This window comes from Leopardus geoffroyi, chromosome D3, assembly GCF_018350155.1.
Source record: "Leopardus geoffroyi isolate Oge1 chromosome D3, O.geoffroyi_Oge1_pat1.0, whole genome shotgun sequence".
In the NCBI taxonomy this organism is placed as follows: domain Eukaryota; kingdom Metazoa; phylum Chordata; class Mammalia; order Carnivora; family Felidae; genus Leopardus; species Leopardus geoffroyi.
In genome coordinates, this window is record NC_059339.1 from 30186166 (window position 1) to 30199333 (window position 13168).

General features: G+C 38.3%; 1 protein-coding gene and 1 long non-coding RNA gene across 2 annotated transcripts in view; one reads left to right on the forward strand and one right to left on the reverse strand.

Moving 5' to 3' along the window:
• The window catches only part of LOC123588127, a 60450-nt gene extending 47295 nt beyond the window's left edge, over window positions 1-13155 (reverse strand). The window contains exon 1 of the long non-coding RNA XR_006707718.1: window positions 13050-13155. This is a non-coding gene — a long non-coding RNA (uncharacterized LOC123588127). The remainder of the gene's footprint in view (window positions 1-13049) is intronic.
• The window catches only part of LOC123588119 (ankyrin repeat domain-containing protein 26-like), a 289757-nt gene that overhangs the window by 98855 nt on the left and 177734 nt on the right, over window positions 1-13168 (forward strand). The window lies entirely within an intron of this gene.

Consider the following 13168-nt stretch of genomic DNA (forward strand, 5'->3'; position numbering starts at 1 on the left):
CAGCATAAACAACAGCCATCTGTGGGGAACAGTGCTATGCTTATACTACATAACTTGTCTGCACCGAGCCCCCAACCCCTCAGTTCTCCAGATCTTCCCTTCCCAGTCATGCAGGGCCCCTCCCCTGGAAGATCGGCCCAAACCCTATCTACCCCATCTCTGGACCCACAGGTCTTGCAGGGCCTCGGTTCCTGTAGCAGCAGGGGCACGTCTCATTTTGCAAGGAGACAACTGCACACCTTGTTAAAATGCATCCCACTCCTGCTGGGGACCAAATACTGCCCACAATAGGCAAAGACAGACTTTGCAGACAACTGGACTGAAGAAAAAAAGAGGCCAAGACCCAACAGAAGAGCACATAGGCAACACACATAGGAGGCATTCCCTGAAGCCCCAGGCCCTAGGGAAGAAGGGACACTGCACTGCAGGGCACTTCAGTACCTCTTCTTCATAAGGCTATTATTGTTAAGAGTAAGAGAAGTCGCTGATTTTCCTAACACAGAAGAACAGACTCAATGAGGGGAAAAAAATGAGAAGGTAAAGAAATATCTCCCAAATGAAAGGACAGAACAAAACCACAGTAAGATATCTAAGCAAACTGGATACAAATAATATGTCTGATAGAGAATTTAATGATTGTAAAGATACTCCCTGCACTTGAGAAAAGAGCATAGGACATCAGTAAGACCCCTTCACACAGAGATAAACAGCCAATCAGAAGGCAAGAACACAATAAGTGAAAATAAAAATACACTTGGTAGAATAAATAACAGGGTAGGTGAAGCAGAGGAATTAATTAATGACCTAGAAGGCAGAAGTAATGGAAAGTAATGAGCGAAGGAGAGGAAAGAAAATTATGCAAATTGAGGACAGTCTTAGGGAACTCAGCGATTCCATTAAGCATAAAAACATTTGCATTATCGTGTTCTCAGAAGAAGAAAAGGGGGCAGAATTTTATTTGAAGAAATAATAGCTGAAAACTTCCCTAATCTGGGTAAGGAAATAGATATCCAGATTCAGAAGGCATAAAGATCCCCCCCCACAAATTCAACCCAAGGATGTCCACACCAAGACACATAGTAATTAAAATGTCAACAATCTGGGTGAGCTGGGTGGTTCACTCAGTTACCCATCTAACTTCAGCTCAGGTCATAATCTCATGGTTTGTGAGTTCAAGCCCCATATTGGGCTCTGTGTTGACAGCTCGGAGCCTGGAGCCTGCTTCAGATTCTGTATCTCCCTCTCTCTGCCCCTCCCCCACCCATGCTCGCGCGCGCACGCGCTCTCTCTCTTTCTCTCTCTCTCTGTGAAAAATAAGTAAACTTAAAAAAAATTTAAACATAAATAAACAGTAAAAAAATTTTTAATAAAAAATTCTAAAAAAGAATGAATTCTTGGCATATGCAATAATCTGGATACACGGATGAAGCTAGAGTGTATTATGCTAAGCAAATCAAATCAGAGAAAAACAAATATCGTATGATTTCACTCGTATGTGGAAGTTAAGAAACAAAAAAGCTGAACATAGGGGAAGGGGGTGGGGAAAGAGGCAAACCATAAGAGACTCTCAACTATAGAGAAAAAATTGAAGGTTTGATGGAGGGAGGTGGGTGGCAGATAGGCTAAATGGGTGATGGGTATTAAGGAGGGCACTTGTGATGAGTACTGGATATTGTATGTAAGTGATGAATCACTAAATTCTACCCCTGGGGAAAAAAAAGAATGGGTTTAAACTTAAGTGACCATCAACTTAATATAGATTGCTATATACAGAAGATGTTATATCCAAACCAAGAATCAAAACCCAGTAATAGATACGCAAATAAAGAGAAAGGAATCCAAATATATCACTAAAGAAAGCCAACAAACCATGAAAGAGAGCAAGAGAAGGAAAGATCAGAGAAAATCTATGGAAACAACCACAAAACACTTAACAAAATGGCAATCAGTACATATCTATCAATAATTACTTTGAATGTAAATGGACTAAATGGTTCAATCAAATGACCATAGGGTGACAGAGACCCATCTATATGCTGCCTACAAGAGACTCATCTCAGACCAAAAGGCATCTGCAGATCCAAAGTGAGGGGATGGAGAAACATTTGTCACGCAAATGGAAGTCAAAAGAAACCTGGAGTAGTAATACTTACATCAGACAAAACTGACTTTAAAACAAAAACTGTAACAAGAGACAAAAACATTGTATAATAAAGGGGACAATCCAACAAGAGGATATAACAATTTTAAGTACTTATGCATTCAAATACATAAATCAGCTAATAAAAAACATAAAGGAAATAATCAATAGTAATAACAGTAATTGTAAGGAACTTTAACACCCCCCACTTACATGGATGGACGGATAATCCAAACAGAAAATCAACAAGGAAACAGTGGCTTTGAATGACACCCTGGACCAGATGGATTTAACAGACATATTCAGAACATTCCATCCAAAAACACCAGAATACACGTACTTTTCAAGTGCACACAGAACATTCTCCAGAATAGAACACATATTCGGCCACAAAACAAGCCTCAACAAATTCAAAAATATCAGGCAACTTTTCTGACCACAATGCTATAAAACTAGAAATCAACCACAAGAAAAAATCTGGAAAGAGCACAAATACATGGAGGTCAAATAACATGCTACTAAATAAGAAATGGGTCTACCACGAAATCAAAGAAGAAATAAACATGACATAGAAACAAATGAAAATCAAATTGCAATGGTCCGATATCTTTGGGATACAGCAAAAATGGCTCTAAAAGGGAAGTTTACAGCCATATAGATCTATATCAAGAAGCAAGAAACAACTCAAATAAACACCCTAATCTTGCACCTAAAGGGGCTAGAAAAAGAAGAACAAAGAAAACCCAAACCCAGGTAAAGGAAGGGAATAATAAAGATTAGAGCAGAAATAAATATTAAAGTGGTGCCTGGCTGGCTGAGTCAGAAAAGTGTGTGACTCTTGATCTCAGTGTTGTGAGTTCAAGCCCCAAGATGGGTATAGAGGTTACTTAAAATATAAAATCTTTAAAAAAATTTTTTAAGAAATAAATGACGAAGAAACTTAAAAAAAAAAAAAAACAGTAGAAGTGATCAATGAAACCAGGAGCTGGTTTTTTTTTTTTAAAGATCAACAAAATCGATATACCTCTAGCCAGACTCATAAAAAAAGAATAAAATAAAATTTAAAAAAAGTGAGGACCCAAATAAACAAAATCATTAATGAAAGAGGAGAAATAACAACCAACACGACAGAAATAGAAATAATTATAACAAAATATTATGAAAACCTATATGCTAACAAATTGGACAACCTAGAAGAAATGGATAAATTCCTAGAAACATATAAATTACTAAAACCGAAACAAGAAGAAATAGATACTTTGAACAGACCAATTACCAGCAATGAAACTGAATCAGTAATCAAAAAAAAAAAAAAAAAAAAAAATCCCCCAAAACAAAAGTCCAGGACCAGAGAGCTTCAGAGGCGAATTCTATCAAACATGTAAAGAAGGTCAATACCTATTCTTCTCAAACTATTCCAAAAAATAGAAAAGGAAGGAAAACTTCCAAATTCATTTTGATGAGGCCAGTATCACTCTGATACAAAACAAGATAAAGACACTACAGAAAAAGAGAACTACAGGCCATATCTCTCATGAATATGCATTAAAAACCCTCAACAAAATATTAGCAAACCAAATCCAACAATACATTAAAAAAATTCATACACCATGATCAAGGAGATTTTATTCCCAGGATAAAAGGAACAATCAATGTGGTATGTCAGATCAGCAAGAGAAAAGATAAAAACCATATGATCATTTCAATAGATGAAGAAAAACCATTCAAAAAAGTATAGTATCCATTCATGATAAAAACCTTTTGCAAAGCAAGTCTACAGGGAACATACCTCAACATAATAAAGCCCTGATCTGAAATCTCCACAGCCAAAATCATGCTCGATGGTCAAACACTGAAAGCTTTTCTCCTAAGGTCAGGAACAAGACAAGGAAGTCCACTCTCACTACTTTTATTCACAATAGTACTGGAAGTTCGAGCATAGCAATTAGACAACACAGAGAAATAAAAGGCATCCCAAGTGGTAAGGAAGAAGTAAAACTCTCACTATTTATAGATGACATGATAATATATATAGAAAACCCTAAAGACTACACGAAAAAACTACTTACTAGAACGGATAAATGAATTCAGTAAATTTGCAGGATTCAAAATCAATGTACACAAATCCATTGCATTCCTATACAGTAATAATGAAACAGGAGAAAGTGAAATTAAGAAAAATCCCAGGGGCACCTGGGTGGCTCAGTCAGCTGAGCGTCTGACTTCGGCTCAGGTCATGTGATCTCACAGTCCGTGAGTTCGAGCCCCGCGTCAGGCTCTGTGCTGACAGCTCAGAGCCTGGAGCCTGCTTCGGACTCTGTATCTCCCTCTCTCTCTGCCCCTAACCCACTCACATCCTGGCTCTGTCTCTCTAAAAAATAAATAAACATTAAAAAAATTAAAAGAAAATAAACAATCCCATTTACGTTTGTACCAAAAATAATACCTAAGAATAAACCTAATCAAACAGGTGAAAAGCCTGTATTCTGAAAACTATAAACCACTGATGAAAGAAATTCAAGATGACACAAAGAAATGGAAAGACATTCCGTGCTTACGTGTTGGAAGAAAAAAAAATATTGTTAAAATGTCTAAACTACCTGAAGAAATCTACAGATATAATGCAATCCCTATCAAAATACCAACAGCATTTTTCACAGAACTAGAACAAACAATCCTAAAATTTGTAAGGAACCACAAAGACCTTGAATAGTCAAAGCAATCTTGAAAAACAAAAACAAGACTAGAGGTATCACAATTCCAGATTTCCAGTTATATTCCAAAGTGGTAGTAATTAAAACAGTATGGTTCTGTCATATAAAGAGACATGGAGATCAATGGAGTAGAGTAGAAAATTCAAAAATAAATCCACAATTATATGGTCAATCTTTGACAAAGGAGGAATGACTACATAATGGGGAAAAGACAGTATCTTCAATAAATAGTGCTGGGGAAACTGGACACCTACATACAAAAAAATGAAACTGGACTATTTAATACACAAAAATAAACCCAAAATGGAATAAAGATCTAAATGTGATGAAAAAATGCTCAACATCATTCGTTATCAGGGAAATACCAACCAAACCCCACAATGAGATACTACCTCACACCTGTCAGAATGACTAACATTAACAACTCAGGCAACAACAGAGGCTGGCGAGGATGCAGAGAGAGAGGATCTCTTTTGCACTGCAGACAAATGCAAACTGGTGCAGCCGCTCTGGAAAACAGTATGGAGGTTCCTCAAAAAATTAAAAATAGAACTACCCTATGGCCCAGCAGTTGCACTACTAGGTATTTATCCAAGGGATACAGGTATGCTGTTTCAAAGGGGCACATGCACCCCAATGTTTATAGCGGCACTATCAACAATAGCCAAAGTATGGAAAGAGCCCAAATGTCCATCAACAGATGAGTGGATAAAGAAGATGTGGTATATATATGTACAACGGAGTATTACTTGTCAATCAAAAAGAGTGAAATCTTGCCATTTGCAACAATGTGGATGGAACTAGAGGGTATTATGCTAAGTGAAATTAGTCAGTTGGAGAAAGACAAAAATCATATGACTTCACTCATATGAGGACTTTAAGACACAAAACAGATGAACACAAGGGAAGGGAAGCAAAAGTAATATAAAAACAGGGAGGGGGACAATACAGAAGAGACTCTTAAATATGGAGAACAAATAGAGGGTTACTGGAGAGGTTGTGGGAGGGGGGGATGTGCTAAAAGGGTAAGGGGCATTAAGGGGCATTCTGCACAATGAAGGAAACAATCAACAAAACTAAAAAGCAACCTATGGAATGAGAGAAGATATTTGCAAATGACATATCTGATAAAGGGTTAGTATCCAAAATGTATAAGGAACTGATACAACTCAATACCCCAAAAATGAATAATCCAATTTAAAAATGGACAGAAGACATCAACAGACATTTCTCCAAAGAAGGCATCCAGATGGCCAACAGACACAGGAAAAGATGCTCAGTATCACTCATTATCAGGGAAATGCAAATCAAAACTACAATGAGATATCACCACACACCTGTCAGAATGGCTAAAATCCAAAACACAAGTAACAACAAGTGTTGGTGATGATGTGGAGGAAAAGTAACACTCTTGTATGGCTGGTGAGAATGCAAACTGGTGCAGCCACTGTGCAAAACAGTATGGAGGTTCCTCAACAAATTAAAAATAGAACTACCATATGATCCAGTCATTGTACTGCTGGGTATTTACCCCCAAAATATAAAACACTAATTCGAGGGGATACATGCATCCAAATGTTTATTGTAGCATTATTTACAATAGCCAAACTATGGAAGCAGCCCAAGTGTCCATCAATAGATTAATGGATAAAGAAGATGTGGTGTGTGTGTATGAAATATTATTCAGTTACAAAAAAATGAAATCTTGCCATTTGCAATGACATGGATGAAGCTAGAGAGTATAATGCTAAGCAAAATAAGTAAGTCAGAGAAAGATAAATACCATATGATTTCATTCATATGTGGAATTTTAGACACAAAATAAACCAGCAAAGGAAAAAAAGGGAGAGAGAAACCAAGAAACAGACTCTTAACTAGAGAGAACAAACTAATGGTTACTAAAGGGGAGGTGGCTGGATGAGGGATGGCAGGAATGGGTGATGGGAATCAAAGAGTACACTTATCATGATGGGAAAATATAATAAAATAAAGAAAAGGAGAAAAAAGAAACAGATCATTTCTATCTTACATAAACTCTTGCAGAGAAGAGAAAAAGAAAGGTACCCTTATAAGGCTGGTATAACATTGTTATCCAAATCAGACAATATAAGAAAATTATAGGCCAATCTCACCTATAAACATGAATGCAACCATGCTATATATAAACTTTAGTTAATTGAATCCACATTACATTCTTTTTTTTTTTTTTATTTACAGAGCAACCATTCACTCTCTATTCATTACTGAAAAATCTTTTTACCATGTGGCTTGACTACACTTTACTTAATGCAACTTTAATTAATTATGAGAAACCATTTTACACATATGTGAAATATCTACACAATCCTCATCAACTAGAACACTGGGTGACATAGACAATTAGATGTTAATGTTCAAAAGAAGGTAAAATATTCGCAGGAGACAAAGCCATTTTAAGGAAGAGAGTATTTTATATTCCATAATTATTTGAAGCATCCAGGAGAGCGAGGCTTCTTTTTTTCCGTAAGTATGTATGGGCCTCTTCCTTTGCTTGGCAATATTCTCAATATTCTTCCCGAATGAGGTTTATTCTGGCTTCTTGGGCAAGCTGACCTTCTGCCACAGATCTAATTAATTCTTTCACTAACTCACTCTAGCAGGAGAGAATTCAGATGAAAAAGTTCTGTATTTGGTGTATGTATGCTTTACTGCTTCTTATTTCAAGCCTGATTGTATTAGAATGGCAACGTGATGTCTGTGCTGATAGTCTTACTAGTATGAATCCACCTTATATTCTGACACTTAGGGTTTTAAAGCATGTTTTAGGATTAAAGAATAGTAATACTATTTGCCACATACATAAAGGAAGGAGAGACTCCACATGATCTTCCCAATAGATTAACCCACATGATTTGATAAAAAATTTAACTCATTGGGGCACCTGGGTGGCTCTGTCAGTTGAGAGTCCAAGTTCAGCTCAGGTCATGATCTCCCAGCTCGTGGGTTTGAGCCCCGCGTTGGGCTCTGTGCTGATAGCTCAGAGCCTGGAGCCTGCTTTGGACTCTGTGTCTCCCTCTCTCTCTGCCCCTAACCCACTCGCATTCTGTCTCTGTCTCTCTCAAAAATAAATAAACATTAAAAAAGTTAAAAAAAACATTTTAACTCATTCATGATAAAAATTTAAAAAACCCACTTGATAGCAAACTCTCCTTACCTTCATAAAGGTATAAAACTAAAACAAACAAATAAAAAATCCCACTCGGGGTGCCTGGGTGGCTCAGTCGGTTAAGCGTCTGACTTCAGCTCAGGTCATGATCTCATGGTTCGTGGGTTTAAGCCCCACATAGGGCTCTTTGCTGACAGCTCAGAATCTGGAGCCTGCTTCGGATTCTGTGTCCCCCCCACCCCACCTCTGCTTCTCACCCACTCGCGTTCTGTCTCTCTCTCTCTCTCAAAAATAAACATGAAAAAAAAAATTTTTTTTTTAAATCTAACAGAGGAAACTAGAGTAATGTTCCCAGAGGGAGCACAAGCCCAGGAGATAACTGAGTAACTGCAGGCGCTCTTGGAGATATTCCCTTTAAGGACGGGAAAGCTAGTCAAAGTGGTTACAGAAAAACTGAATAGACTTTTAAGTCAAGAACTTGGGAAATTAGAATAGATGCCTCCACGTATTATTAAGTCAGTGTCCAGGTAAAGATTTTTGTATCTCCTGAGCCCTAGGGAACCAAGAGTTTCTAGAGTTAAATCTCAGAAGAGAAGCACAGAAGAAGGAGAAACACTAAAATGAATAAGGGAAGACCAAAGTGATTGACCCTAAGTCCATGTGGGGTAATGGGAGAGAATGAATTCATCCAATGGAGGTGAAGGTGGGCAAGGTTAGGTGAACAGTTGGTGGTTTGATAATTCAATAACTCCTTGGCTTCATATTTCTGCCTGTGGGAGCCTTCCCAAAACAAAAATAGAATCTTTTAGGGAAAAAACCAATGTCTGAGCCCTAAATCAAGGGGAAGTAATAAAGAGAGAGCAGCCAGTCCCACCAAACAGGGCTGCTTACAGGTTTTTGAGAAGGAAAGGAATCACTGTGAGGGTCAGGATAGGATTTATAAAACTAAGGGAACCTTCCTGAAAAGAGAAGAAATGTAGCCTGGAAGAGTGGGTAGTTTTGCCATGGATCTCCACCACAGAAATCGGTGTGACAGAGGAAAGATTTCCATCCCATTCATGTGAAGTAAGTTCTTAGAGTATAGAAAATCCAAAAGCTGAAAAGGGTTAGTTTTTTGCAAGAGAGAACATGGCAGTAGGATTAGTCCTCACTAGGCCCAAGGGGTAAATACTTCAGTAGGGTTAATAACAGATTCTGTTCAGAAATCTGCTGAGGATGATTCTACAACTGAAACGGATGTGGGGACCTCAGGGTAAAGCGTCCCTAGGACATAGATTCTAGGGCCTACATAGATTCTGCTCAAATAGGACTAGACAGAATCCACACTCAATCCAGGAGTACATGGTCTACACAGGCAATGGAAGTTCAGCGGCACTGGATATTTTCCAAGGCATTATGGCATGCTAGTTAAAGGACTTTGAGGCCACTGTGCCTGGGTTCCTATCCCAGCTCTACCTCTTACTACCTGTGTGATTTGGGGCAAGTTACTTAGCTTCTCTCTGTCACATTTTCCACTTGTCAAAGGGAGAAGATAGTACTTCGCTCGTGGAGTTCTTAGGATTAAATTATTTAATATGTGTGAAATTATTTAAAACACGTGAAATTCAATAAGGACTATTATTATTAGAAATATTTTCACCATTGAATGGGACTTAAAAAATGTTTTTAATGTTTACTTATGTTTATTTAATGTTTTTTTATGTTTATCATGACCTGAGCTGAAGTCAGATGCTTAACCAGCTGAGCCACCCGGGCACACCACCTGTTAGATTTTTTTTAAGACTCTAGTCACTCTCTCCAGCCAGTCAGTTACTAAATTATTTCCCTCCTTTTAAAGTCCTGCTCCATAAACTGTCCAGTCTGGTTGTTGTTGCTGTTTTATCCTTTCCATATGTTGAGTGTGACCTTCAAGATCTCCTTTTTCCTCTTCTGTTTAATGTGTTCTCCCAAATTCCAACACTTCCATTCAGGAAATCTCTATTTTTCTTTTCTCAAGCATTTTCCAACTTGTCTTCTACTGTTTCCTGAGCCATCTTTTTAGGTATTGCTATACTACAGAAACGGAGAAATTCACCTTATTATATAAAAAAGAATTTAGGGGCACCTGAGTGGCTCAGTCTGGTGAGCATCTAACTCTTGATTTCCGCTCAGGTCATGATCCCAGGGTCATGGGATTGAGCCCCACATCAGGCTCCACACTGAGCAAAGAGACTGCTTAAGATTCTCTCTCTCTCTCTCTCTCTCTCTCTCTCTCTCTCTCTCTCTCTTCCTCTGCCCCCTCCCCTGCGCTTTCTCTCTAAAATAAAATTAAAATTTTTTTTAGAAACTTAATGAAAGCCAATGATAAAGTAACTACTTCAAAGAGTTTTACCATCAGCATTATGAACCCCAAGTCCATAAAAACCTGAGCTCTCTTGCTTCCAAGCCAATCCCAATGTACAAGAACTTATCAACCTTCGGCTGTGTCACAGTTGCTAATGTCCCATTGGACCAAGTAAGTCACATAGCCAAACCCAGAGTCAATGTGGGAGGGAACGATGACAAATCATAAATTCTGGGAATCATGATTCATTGGAGACCATCAATATAAGAGCCTACCACCCTACCATAATATGTACATGCATCTTAACAATATGTTTCTTCTGTAACACTACATTCATGGTCAGTTCTTTCTGCTGCCTTTTCTTCAGTTTCTTTCTTAATTACTCGTGTTTCAGTTTTAGAGCTTCTTCTCAATGACCAATCAATTTATTAAATCTTTACATTTCAGTTTAGAAATGGAAAACTGAGGGACTCCATAATGCTCTGTGACAGGTTATTATACAAGTTAGGAGAAACAGCTATACTGTGTTAATTTTAACAAGGAAAAAAGGAAATGGCAAAAAGCTTAAGATAGGGCAGGGGAAAAGATGCAAAAAGATACCTCATGTCTCAGTGAGAACACAGGCATCTGAGCAGACCCTATGGGATCTACAGAATACATTCCAGCCATGATGTCTGCCATATTTGAATTAGATAATTTCTACAGCTATGGAAAGATAAACAGGACCACCTAAGTTATGACTAACGTTTGAGTGTCCTCTGAGTACCTCTGAGTAGGCAGGGATGAATGAGACAGAGCTTCTCTGAGGAGCTCATGGTCAAGTGTAGGAAACAGATTATCATATAACTAAAATACACAGTTAAAACAAAAACATCTTATAAATATTAATGGGCAAATTTTTTTAATAAAAAAATAAAATTTCCTTTATTTATATCAAACTCAGTTTGGCTAATGTGAGAGAATAGGTATTAGAAAAGGAGAAGGGGTGGGAAGCAAAAGAGAAGGGAGGAGAAGAGGAAAAAAATGGAGCACAGGGGCTGCTAGAGAAGGACTGGGGAACAGAAGGAAATGGAATCTACATGGTGATAGAAGATAAAAGGAATGCTTTGTCTGCTTCATTTTATCTAGACTGAAGGTGGAGAAGAAGTAGACTAGATACAATTTTAAGTTCTAAACTATATTCTTGAATTCCCAATACCCATCCTCTCCTCATACAAAAGGCATTTTCTGAAGTATGGAGAATCCTATCCTGACACAGTAGACACCATTCTCAAAATGAAGGCCAGAGGGTCTTCCTGAATTGAAAGGAAGAGCCTTTAGAGACTTCCTTAATTAGAAGCCATGTCACTTCTAAGCCATGTGACAGCTTCACCTGGAGAAGTGTAGAGTTCTGAAACCAATCTTTCAGAGCCTTTCAGGCTTTGATCACTCAAAAATAGGCGATGAGCTCATTTTGGAAATGCTACATTCCTTTTATGAAATGATACAGAAAAACTGGTGGAAAATAACTAATAGTGGTATTTTTTTTTTTAACGTTTATTTATTTTTGGGACAGAGAGAGACAGAGCATGAACGGGGGAGGGGCAGAGAGAGAGGGAGACACAGAATCGGAAACAGGCTCCAGGCTCTGAGCCATCAGCCCAGAGCCTGACGCGGGGCTCGAACTCACGGACCGCGAGATCGTGACCTGGCTGAAGTCGGACGCTTAACCGACTGCGCCACCCAGGCGCCCCAATAGTGGTATTTTTGATTGACATCCTAGACCCGCACAAACATTAGTAATCTAGATAACGAGATTAATAAAATAATCTGGAATCAATAATCTATAATTAAGAAACTAGATAAAATCAAATCCCAGGGTACATATTTTACTATAGAATTTATTCGCACTTCACAGTGCCTGATTTAGGAGCAATTGTAGAAATTTACTTGTGTTTTGAGATGAAAAACACACATCGCTGTTGCGCTAGAGAAATACTTTATAAAGATGGGCAGGAAGAGGCCCTGTGTTTGGATGTGTACATTATAGAGTACTTGTGAACACCTTCACCCTACCATTTCCTCTTAAATGTTTAGGAGAACAGCTGAGCCATTCTCTCCATAATGTAGACATGGTTCAACAAATGGAATTCTCAGGTCAGTTCCTCTATCTACAGACTTTAAATGTGATACAGAAGCCACTAGCTTTATAGCACACCAGCGATGAACTCAAGATGTAGCTATAATTAGGACTTGGAAACACAGACGAAAGACAGAAGGAATCTTCAGTTTCCTTTACCATAATTTTGAAAATAGAAAACGGGTGCCATCTTGTGGTTATTTTAATAAGGTCGCTCTTAAACAATGACTTTCTGGAGAGGCAACTTAACAAAATCTCCTATTTCTTTCTCCTTGAAAATACTGTTAAAATTACCTTTCTTAAACTCTTGGACTTGGTACTCTTACAATCTGGAGATTTCATTAAAATGCTAGACCTACCCACATAAAAACACAATCACAATAATATTAGGTGACTACCAACCATGAAAAACATGGCAAGCAATTTTCATAATTCTTAAGAACCTACTCAAGACCACTAAACCAGGGGTACGAGGTTCACCTTACCCGAGAACTGTGTTACTGGATGCTCCCCGGAAAGGTGACACCACATTTGTGTATTTGTGTGTGTGTGTGTGTGTGTGTGTGTGTGTGTGTGTGTAAGTCTTGTAGAAGAGGCACGCATCTTACCGTTAAGCAGTGTTTGTGTACTAACTTCCTGGGAGCATCAGGCACGCCACAGACAAATTTGGGGCTGGATGGGCTATGAGTCAAAACACGTGCTCCCCAACAGAAGCTTCCGGGATCCA